Below are 11,692 nucleotides of genomic sequence, written 5' to 3'. Positions count from 1 at the left end.
ATGGGGGGTAGAAGAAAAAGGGCGGAGGGCAAGTAGAGAGATGAATAGGGAGTAGAGAAACCTGACAGAGAGAGGAGGGGGATGAGAAAGTAAAAGTGGGTGAAGACATAGAAGGGAGTAAGATAGATGGAAGCAGGCAGAGATGGGGGGGAGGAAACTGAGGAAAAGGGGCAGAAGAGGGGAGCAGAAAAAGAGATGATGAAAATAGATGGAGAGAGAAAAGGAGATCGTAACTCCAATTTTCTCTAGTCACCTTCCAGGACAGCATCAGAGAGGATAAACGAGCACCATACTCACAATTAGGGGGGACCACAGCTTGCAGAACTTTGCTTCCGAAAGCCTGATCTTGGCTAGTCGCCACGTCCACTCTATAGTGTTTGACAAACGTCAAAAAACTGGACCAGGTTGCCGCTCTGCATATTTGATCTGGGGTAGCTCCAGCTCTTTCTGCCCAAGAGGCAGCCAAGGCCCTTGTGGAGTGTGCCGTTAAATGCTCTGGTGTTTTCAGATTGTCGTATGCTTGTTGTAGAGCCATATTAATCCACCTACCTATGGAACTCTTGGAAGCCCTTAGGACCTGAAAACAACACAAACAGGTTGCTTGATTTTCGAATGTCCTTCGTTTTGTCAAGGTATTCCAGTACACATTTCATTTGCACAGAAGGATGCGATAACTACGTCCTGTGAAACACTGAGACCACTTTAGGGAGAAAAGCCAGTTTGGGGTTCAAGATAATCTTATCCGGCAGTATCATGCAGTATGGTCTAAAATTGACAGATCGTGAATCTCGCTGACCCTTCTTGCTGATACTATGGCTACTAAGAGTGATGTTTTTAATGTCATGATCTTCAGTGAACATTCTTCTATTGGTTCGAACTGGGATTTTAAGAAAGCCCGCAGGACCACCGACAGATCCCAAGTGGGAAAGCGAGTAGTACATGGAGGCTTTGCCCTGGCTACTGCTGTAAGGAATCTTTTAATTAGCGGCTCTGTTGCCAGCCTGTGTTCTAAAAAAACAGGATAGTGCCGCGATCTGTACTTTAAGGGTACTACATGACAAATTTTTCTCGACATCGTCTTGGAGAAATTCCAATACTGAAACCACCTTCGTAAGTTCCCCGTAACCTCTGTCTGCTTTCCATGCAGAGTAGACTTTCCACACCTTATTGTGTATCGCCAAGGAGGAAGGTTTCCGACTAGATATGAGGGCGGTAACCACCCTATCTGACAAACCTTTCTTTAACAGCAGGTCCCTCTCAGAAACCAGGCTGTTAGGCTTAAATAGTCCAGGCGCAGGTGAAACGCCCAAATCTCAGCAATCTCTGGGCTTCCTCTGCCATTGGTATATGTAGGTATGCGTCTCTTAGGTCTACTATGGCCAGAAACATACCTGGGAGTAACAATTGCCTTATTGTGTAGATCGACTCCATGCGGAACTTCTTGTAGGGCACGACCTTGTTCATGGGTATCGGGTTCAGAATAACCCTGAACTTCCCTGACGGCTTCTTCCTGAGGAATACATGTGAGTAAAACCCCCTTTTTTCTTTTGTGACTGTTGCCGAACAAATTACTTCTTGGTCTAGAAGGTCTTGCACTGCTGACGTCATTTCCCTGGATTTGACTGGGTCCCGAGAAAGACAAGTTACCAAAAATCTGGAGGGAGGGACTCACAGCAGTTCTATTCTGCAACCTCTGCGGATCAAATTCAGTACAAACATACTGTTTGTAATCTGAAGCCACTGCGGGAGGAAATCCCTCAATCTTCCCCCCCACAATGGCAGCTCTGTCATTGTGTCTTGGGGGTTGGGGAGGGGTAAAAAAGAAATTGTTTTTCCCCTTCTTATTCTCCCAATTTCTACCTTTTGAATTGTCTATCTTTATGCGGAATACCTCTTTTGCTCAGCTGATAACGCTGATTTCTGAAAACTTTGTTATCCTGTTTTTTGGGTAGGGAAATCCTTTTTTCCTATCTGCCGATCTGTCAAGTACTGTTTCCAGTTCCTGACCAAACAAGAGGTTACCCCCAAACGGGATTCCGCAGAGCTTGGTCTTTGATGCCACATCTCCCGGCCAAGTCTTTAACCATAGCGCTCTTCTGCTTGAATTGATAAGAGCCGTGGTACGGGCCGAACTTTTCACCGCTTCCATAGAAGCATCTGCTATATAGGCCACTGCCTTTTCCAGCACTGGCAGGGAATCCACAATCGTGGCTGTCAGTCCCTGCATTCAGATGTTTTTTTTTAGCTGTGACAGCCAGACATCCAGCGTTCTTGCCATACAAGTGACAGCTACCGCTGGCTTGAATCCAACCCCTGCTGCCTCCCAAGCTCACCTGAGCAGGGTTTCAGCCTTCTTATCCATGGGGTCTTTCAGGAGTCCCATATCTTCAAAGGACAGATCCGTGTTCTTTGAAAATTTGGCCAAGGAGGCGTCCACTTTGGGACACTTTTCCCACACCTCACAGTCTTCAGCCTTCAAGGGAAATCTCCTTTTAAGTTTGGAAGAAAATAATACTTTCCGTTCTTGATCATTCCATTCTGTCTTCACCACCTCCTTGATAGTTTGGTGTACTGGGAACGTGCGTCCCTTTTTGGGCTGTAGCCCTTTATACAGTCTGTCATATATAGACAGCTCCCCTTGCTCTTCAGATATACCCAAGGTATCCCATACTGATTTGAGAAGCTCACTGGTCTCGTGAGCAGGGAACAAATATCCTCCTTGAGAATGTTCCATTTCTTCACCTGACTCCAAAACAAGCCTCTTCTTCAGAGGCAGTCGAAGAATCCGACACGGTAGTAGCCCTCTCATTTGTGCTATTTGTACGTGAAGCCATGTGAAGCCCTGAGCATGAAGGAACTGCCATCGTATGGCTACCAGTCATATCCGCATCCTCTATCACCGTGCGGAGTGACTGAAAAGTTAACACCATTTCTTCTCGCATGGAATCCATCAGATTTTTAAACATGCTGGAAGATTCATCCTTAACCAGTTTTCCAATACAAGATTGGCATAGGGGTTTTTTGGAGGTGGCGGAATAATTTCACATTGCATTGTGCACAATTCCTATTGTTTGATCGATTTGTTGCAGCCGTTTTCTGCAAGTCAAAATGACCAAGCTATGTTAAAAAACCAGTCCATGTGTCAACCCCATTTCTCATGCCCCCAAACACTGAGAAATAACCGGTAGAGGAATGGGGAACTCCCCTTCTCTTACCTTAGAGCTGCCGGCACCGGGATCCCCCAGATCTGGTGATGCCATTGTGGTTGTCGAGTCTCCTGCTGGGCCCCCTGCCCCCTCCAACTCCAGCTCATGTGCCCCACCATTGGTGCCCCCCCTTGCGTGTGTGGGCACCGCAAGGGACTTGCGACCCACTGCTTCAGCTGTGTTGGACATCTGTAGCGTGTACCGAGCGGTTGCTGAAACCTGGAAGTGCTGGGTCCTATGACCTACGCTCCCGGAAGTAACGTCAGACTCGGAGCTCCGGTCCTGGACGGAAGTGCGCAAAAAGCGTCGATTCCGCCCTTGCGTCTCGTCCGCCAGATTAACCATCCCCTCCACGAGGGACCACCGTACCCGCGGCTCCTTGTCATCACCCGGCCACTCCTGTATTACTGCTGCCCCAGACCGGCGCCCAGTAACCGGAGGAAATGCCGCAGAAGACCGCAGCCGAAGCAGCTGTAGGAGCCCAGAGGCTGCTGCATTACAGGCAAGTGAAAAAAATCATACATGTGAAAAAACTGAAGCAGAGGTCCTGCACTAGGGGGGGACTCCCCTGAGTCCACAACACCAAAGGGCTAGTTGCCATGCATACACTTATGCAGGAAACCATAGGCAATCTTAACATTGATTTGGACCGTTGGGGCTGTCCTGGAAGCCCCCCGTCATGGGTACCCCAGGTCCACTGACCCTCTGCTGTACTCCATGCCTAACTGAAGTGTGCTGGTACTCTTTTTATTTTAGGTGTGGGTGATGTGTTTCCGGTGGGAGGAGCCTATCTCTCTGATGCTGTCCTGGAAGGTGACTAGAGAAAAGGGAATTAAAGGAAAAGGGGAAGAGGAAAAAAAAAAAAAAGGGGCAAAAGAAAGAACAAGTAGAGAAAAAGGAGGGGGCTAGCTTGCCAACAAATGGTCTCTGACCGAAGGTACCTCAAGGTGTCTCTGATAAACTCTTTTCATTATTGGGCATAGCCATCCTGATTTATTGATGAGGCCCACCACCTACCTCTGCCCAGTTCAATAGGAATCCCCTTAATGGCCACAAAAGTGATCTTAATGGATAGAAAGATGGGGCTTAGCACAGAAGCCAGGCTCTTAATAACAAACAGAAACTAAAGCAAATCAAGAATTTCAGAAGAGTTTGGAGAAGGCAGGAGAAGTGAACAATCTAGGACAACATAGCTGAACTGGAAAGTGAGCTGAATTGGAGAATTTTTTCCCAAATCGGCCATTTCACCTGGTGTCTAAACAGCTCATTACTTTCATACGCTGCAACAACCTAATCATACCACATTTGACTTAATACTTTACCATAAACTACGCCTCTGTTACATCCCTAGTTTCCTTGTTCAAAGCACAAAAAGCAACCATGTACGGCAACAATATTATATTAGCTTACAGGAACAATGAATAGGGGAAAGATTCTGAATTAATTTTGCCAGAGCAATTTGAATTGGACTGGAAAGGATGTCCTCTCACCTCATCAGGATAGAGGTAAACCTACTCTTACATCAATAGCAGGGTTTTCCATGTATATCCTTCTGTACGTACCATACTAACACCCCACATTGGACTTCTTGGATTGGACCGTCTGGAGCATCGAAAGTGACCACTGCCGGACCTGTGTGGGGACAGAAGTATTCTCCAACAGTTTTTTTCATGTTGCCGTGGCCTTCATCCCATTGTCACGTGGAACCTACACAATGCACGCCACCCAACTCCTTTGTGTTTGTTCTACAGTGTGACTAATTACTACACCATAGGGTCCATCACAGTTCTTCCATTTTCCTTTTTTACATCAATGTTTTCTTCCTGATGGTCTTCTGTGTCCCACCAGGAACAACACCGACCCACCCACCCCAACTAGGTGAATGGTTATTCTAAAGAGCTGCACATTATTATTATTATACGAGATTTATATAGCGCCAACAGTTTGCGCAGTGCTTTACAATATAAGGAAGACATTACAATCACAATACAGTTCAAGACAAGATGGTAAGGAGGGCCCTGCCCCTGAGGGCTTACAATCTAAAAGGGAGGGGCCAGTGATACATGAGGAGGGAGCTGTGTGGGATAAATTGTTTGAGAACGTGATGGTTGAGTGTTCAGTTTGAGGTGGGATAGGCTTGCCTGAAGAGATGAGCCATAGGTGCCCATACACTGCACGATTATCGTACGATAATCGTATGCGATCGGGTTTTCGTACGATAATCGAGCAGTGTGAACATACAGTAGAAACGGTCGCACGTCTTCTGTCGAATCAGCATGTTCAAAAACCAGCCGGGAATCGTACGATTCTCGGCTGGTTAGAACGGTGCTCGGAAGACAAATGCTGAACGGGCCGGTGTGCGCACGCGCACACTGCCCGTTCAGCATTGCGGTCATCGGAAGTTCGATGATCGAGAGTGCGATCTGCCTGTCCAAGATAGGCAGATCGTACGTTTTTTAAATCCCTTTACAACCATCGCAAGACTAAAGTCTTGCGATGGTTGTAGAGTGTATGGCCACCTTTAAGGGATCGCCTAAAGGCAGTCAGAGTGGGAGATAGATGGACCGCTTGGGGTAAAGAGTTCCAGAGGATGGGAGAGACTCTAGAGAAGTCATGCACGTATAATAAGGTGGACAAGAAATCTTTTCTACTTCGGTTTGTGTTTACTATTTGACATTGTATGCCATATGTACAGCGGCGTATTTAACTTTGCTGCTGCCCTAGGCAAGACAGCAGGGCCGCCCCCTCCCCCGCAGCTTCTCGGAAAATCCCCCCTCCCCTGACTGACCCGCCGCTGCTCATACAGCACCCCCCCCCGGACTGACCCGCCGATTCTCGGCAGATAGCATCACCCACCTCTGTATAGTGCGCTCCCGCCCCCAGCGCCAGCACCACGACACAGAGCAGCAGCCGGTATCTAGCAGACCCGATGACAGGAGGAAGACTTCCGCGTCACGTGACGGCCCGCAAGCAGCAGCGGCGCTGTGTGCTAGATACCGGCTGCTGCTCTGTGTCGTGGTGCTGGCGCTGGGGGCGAGAGCGCACTATACAGAGGTGGGTGATGCCATCTGCGGGAATCGGCGGGTCATTCCGGGGGGGATGTGCAGCTTTGTCCTAGGCAAGGCAGCAACGCCGCCCTCAGCGAATCTGCCGTTCCAGGCAAACGCCTTGTTTGCCTCGCGGCAGATACGCCCCTGCATATGTATCTGTATATCTACTTAAATTTAACTTATTGGTGATGCACAAACCGCTCTCTACATGCATCAAACATCTTAATATAAATGGATCAGAATGTGCAATGCTAACTATTTGTTTGTCAGAGACTTGATTAAAGAAAAAGCAACATGACAATCCTAATAATTAATTGGTGATACACTGTTATTTAGCTTTTGTAAAACACACCATGTTAAATATTTTCCCAACAAAATGTAACAGAAGTAGCCTCAAAATTGTCTTGTGTCTATATTATAATACTCAACAAAGTGTCAGGCTACTATGTTGTGGGGGGATGCTTATACTTGCAGCAGCCCCCAGATCCTCCTCATGGCCAAGTCTCAGGTGTTCTAACAAACAAAGCTTAGGTACTTCCTGATAGTCAAAGCTTGCTGGCCCCTTCCTACTGCCTACACATTTCTATTGGCAGGGTATTAAATCCGCGTTCCAGTGTGTTCAGCCTCTGGAACGCAAGGCGGCTGGCTCCCTTCATTCAGGGGCGGGAGGGTTCGTGGCGGTGCATTGAAGTCAATGGCACCGCAGCCACGCCCCGCAGGCAGGCTCCAACGCCCCCCCCCCCCCCCCCCCCCCCCCCCCGCCCGCAGTGCGATCGCCCACACATGGAAAGCAGCAGAACGCAGGCACATTAGTGCTTGCGTTCTGCAAAAATAGTGCATGCAGTATTGATGCAGAACGCACTGGACCGGAATGTTTTTTTACATTTTACACTGGGGTGCCTTGGGATTTTGAATACTTTTAAAGGGTGCTGCGACTGAAAAAAGGTTGAGAATTTGTGCTGCACATGTTACATATCGCCGCGAATGTCTGAGTGAGAGCAAATATTTTAGGGCCATTAATCACTGATAACACTAAACTGATGAGCGGTAAAAGCTTTTAAAGCGACGCCTATGGCCAATTTTGGGTATGGTAGTTTTCTGCAATTTTGCGGGCGAGCGCAATTTTAAAGCTTGACATGTTTGATGTCTATTTACCCAACGTGACCCCGTCTCTTATATTTTACCAAAAAATTGGGGTAATGTTTCATTTTGTTATATAGTAAAAAATAAACCCCCCAGTGGTGATTAAATACCACCAAAAGAAAGCTCTATCTTTCCCCAAACAATGGTATAAAATGTATTTCAGTACAGCGCTGCATGACGGAATAAACGTCAGTCAAAGTACCGCAGCGCTAAATACTGAAAAATGACCTGGACAGGAAGGGGTGTAACACCCCGGTCAGCAAGTGGTTAAAGCCCAACTCTAGCCAAAACTTTTTTCTGTCAAGGTAGATTGGGAAAGGGTTTCAATTTTTTTCTGTTGGTATCACTGGAATATATCTCTGCTCAATTCTTGTCTATTTGACAGGTATGGGGCTGAACAAAAAGGAAGTAAACCTCCTCACTTCCTGTCTATTTAATAGGTGTCAGGCAGAACAGGAAGTGAGAGGAAATACCCCCAACATGTGTACAGACAGCCACACATTTTTTTCCAGTAGATTGAGGAATATTTAGAATCGTTTTTTGTATCCCCATTGGGAAGATTTTGCCTCCTTTCTACGTGATAAGTGTCAGAAGAGCGAGATAAATCTTTTGTTGTTCTCTTGCATAGGAAACATTTCCTTTCCCTAAATTATCAGATTGTTCCCCTGCTTGATGGCCACTTAAAAAATGTTAGCTGAAGTTCAAATTAAAAGAGAACTATGGGGTGTTTTTCCCCACAGTTCTCTAAGGGTCATGAGAGGACACAAAGTAGCGTCACCCAAAGCTCAGTATATGGCGAGCTACAGCTTGCGGTATACTGAGACCGCCGCAGCCGGGACGGATCCCGACATTACTGTCGAGATCCACCCAGCTGCCTGAGTGACAGCTGGCTCTGCCTATCTAGAGGCAGAGCCAGCTGTACCCGCCCCCTCTCCCGTCCGTCCTTCCAGTCAGCGCTGGAGGATCGGAGCGGGGGGAATCCCTGCAGGGAATGGTGACTGACAGTCACGGCTCTCTGCAGGGAGATGAGCGACCGTATGCGTTCGCTCACTTTCCGATCTATTGAGCCGACGTGTGACAGCTTCATTGTCACACGTCAGCTCGAACTATGAGGTTGAGTGATTTTCTCCTTTAAATTTGTTAGTCAAGTCCATCTATCTCTACTAGAGGGCCACCGAAATTGAATTTTCAGACCGAAACCGAAAAGAAAAAAAATAGAAACCGTAGCCATAAATTATTTGTTTTTCTAACCTTTTTAAAAAATGTTTTTTAATGTTTTTTTTATTTTTATTTATTTTTTACTTTACTCTCAGGGGCTGTGGGGAAATATCAGAACTCTAAACAGGTCTTTACCTTTTGAAATAGAAAAGAGATTAAGGACACAGAGTCCAAAATCTCTTTTTTTCTGCAGCTCCTGCACTGAATGAACAGGAAGCCTCTATACTGAGTGCTCCTGTCCATTCATAAACTGTAGAGATAGTATGAGTTACTATGTCCACAATCATGAATGAACAGGAAGTGATGTAGAGCACTTCCTATTCATTCATAATTGAGGATATAGTAAACATACCATGCCCCCGAGTAATTTTCAAACACTCAGCGATCAACACTTTTAGGGCGCTATTGTGCCATCCTGGCGTTTTTATACGATAGGTTTTACAACAGACAGTAAAGGAAACAGTTTTTCTAAGAAGTGTTGATCATTTTTCCTTGATATAGTGAAAAATAGAATAAAAAAAATCGTGAAAAGAAAGCTCTATCCATCTCCAAATTAATGACACTGGGTTAGTACTACATGATCGAGTTTTTTGTATTTCTTCCAGATCTGTGCAGTGATCTGGAAGAACACTTGGAGCTTCCTATAAAAAAAAGACCGGTCACTGCTGCTCTCTCTCTTTGTGCAGGGTGACTGGTCTTGTCTCCGCCCCCCTCCTGTAATAAAGACCGCTCACTGCTGCTCTCTCTCTCTTTGTGCAGGGTGACTGGTCTTATCTCCACCCCCTACTGTAACAAAGACCAATCCCTGCTGCTCTCTCCTTGTGCAAGGTGACTGGTCTTGTCTCCGCCTCCTCCTGTAATAAAGACCGCTCACTGCTGCTATCTCCTTGTGCAGGGTGACTGGTCTTGTCTCCGCCCCCTCCTGTAATAATGACCACTCACTGCTTCTCTCTTTTTTTGTGCAGGGTAACTGGTCTTGTCTCCACCCCTTCCTGTAACAAAGACCACTCACTGCTTCTCTCTTTCTTTGTGCAGGGTGACTGGTGTTATCTCCACCCCCCGCTGTAGCTTTCTGTAGGCAGCCTGTAGTGGGTGGAGCCTGGTAAGCCCCTCCCATAGCTCTGCTCTCTGCACAGTCTATGTACAGCACAGTGATGACGTCACTGATACTTTCTATAAGGCCACATGGATTTATATCCTTTGTGGCTATTGAGGAATATATGTAAATGAAAGCTTGTGTGCCCGGAGTTCAGCGTTAAGGAAGGATAAGGATGACAACCTTGTCATAGACCTTTGAATCCAAGTTTCCCATTGGAAAGGGGGAAAAAAAGTGTCTTAGGCCTCATTCACACACAACGCAAGAGCAAAATTGTACACATATTTGTAAATGCGTGAACTGTATGCAATCCCAGAATGCATCAGTTTCAATGGAAACTTTATTGTACTGTACACGTGTACACAGGCAGACACATGTGCACGCGCGCGTAAAATACACAGAAATTCCGAGCCTGGACGCATCTCAGTTCAATATTTTTTTGCGCATCTTTACGCAGCGCAAAAATACGGCTCCAGGCGCAGCTATGTGCATGGAGCCATTTATTTGCATATGGGGAAAAAAACGCTGCACGTGTGAAGGACTACAATCTCAATACAAACTAGTAGTCCATCACTGGAGCCATTTTTAATTTTTTTTTGTATTGTTTATCCGATTAATCGAACTTAATAATCGGCTAACTAATCGATTTTGAAAATAATCGTTAGCTGCAGCTCTAGCACGCATCTATACGCATTGTGCTATACGGCAGTGTGAATGAGGTCTTAGGCTCTGTTCTCGCATTAGCATTTTTCCGCACCAAACACAAAAACGAATACATTCTAATGTAGCTTGTTCACACCTGCGCATCGTCCACGCGGCACACAAAAACGCGCATTGTGCAAAAAAGGTACAAGTGCGACATTCTGGGTGACTTCCGCTCGTTCCGGCTACAGTAGGAGCCGCAAACGTGTGGAAACCGTGGATGTGTTTGGGGGGGTCGTGCGTGCGGACAGGCGGAAAACCGCACTGCATTCAAACCGCTATGTGTGAACGGAGCCACAGTTCTAGCTCATGTTTTGCAGTTGCCCCTAGCAACCTGCGTACCAGTTGATACAAATTTTGTCTCAGACACAATGAGGGGAATTTAACAGACAAAAATTGGTGCAGCTGTGAATGGCAACCAATCAGCTTCCCTGTTTCATTTTCAAATCTTACCTGAGCAAACGGAAGAGAGAAGCTGATTGGTTGCCATGCACAGCTGCTCCAGTTTTTATACATTCTCCCCATTGTTATCACTTCCCCCCACACTGCACCATCTCAAACTGCGGCAGAACATTACATTCAACCACAAAGAGGAACATAAACGGCAAATTAGGACATAGCTAGAGATTTCCAGTGACAGACCGCCCACAGGAGGTCATGGCCAGCGAGCACTGCCACCTATCGGCACCCAGCTACAATGAGCTCCGTCACTAATGTCCGCCGTCCATGATAAAGCAATTCCAGTGACAGTCTTGTCACCGCAAGCGCGGCTTGACGAAATCTCGCGAGACTCCCGGGGCAGAGATCACGAGATCTGCTGCGACGCGCCGGGGCCTCCATCCGGAGGAGAAACAGCTTCTTGCTCGCTGGAGATGGAGGAATGACGCTCTCGCGATACTTGTCAGTGGAGGGGGCGGGGGCAGAGGGGAGGGGGAACCCTGCAGTCAGCAAGTCTCGCGAGATACTGACATACAGGCCTTGCTAGCCGGGCTAAATCTCGCGAGGTTAGCCCCGACTAGCTGGGCAGACAAGGGAGGCGTGGCCAGCAGGAAGGGGTCTCGCGAGACTAGGCGCCGCGGCTCTTGCGCTCACGGGTCCAGCAGTCAGTAGGGGCTTTGGGCTGTGTTAAGATGGCGGAGGCGGCTGGAGTTTGGAGCTGAGTTTGCTGACCCGATCAGGTAAACGGTGCTGCGTGCCGGTAGGGCGCTGGAGGAGGGTTTAAATGAAGGCGGGTGGCTGACAGACGGGGGCACCTCACGGGTAGCGGCGGTCCCCTC

The 11,692-nt window shown here is 47.4% G+C and overlaps 1 protein-coding gene across 1 annotated transcript in view; it reads left to right on the top strand.

The window, feature by feature from the left end:
* The first annotated feature begins 11,467 nt into the window (after positions 1-11,467).
* HUWE1 (HECT, UBA and WWE domain containing 1, E3 ubiquitin protein ligase) overlaps positions 11,468-11,692 on the top strand; it is a 121,077-nt gene continuing 120,852 nt past the window's right edge. Inside the window, exon 1 of the mRNA XM_018560716.1 lies at positions 11,468-11,593. The gene's annotated coding sequence lies outside the window, so the exon portion shown is untranslated. The remainder of the gene's footprint in view (positions 11,594-11,692) is intronic.

This window comes from Nanorana parkeri, unplaced genomic scaffold, assembly GCF_000935625.1.
Source record: "Nanorana parkeri isolate BGI_ZX_2015 unplaced genomic scaffold, ASM93562v1 scaffold475, whole genome shotgun sequence".
Classification (NCBI taxonomy): domain Eukaryota; kingdom Metazoa; phylum Chordata; class Amphibia; order Anura; family Dicroglossidae; genus Nanorana; species Nanorana parkeri.
Note: the sequence above shows the minus strand (reverse complement) of the source record. Positions and strands in the feature narration are given on the sequence as shown.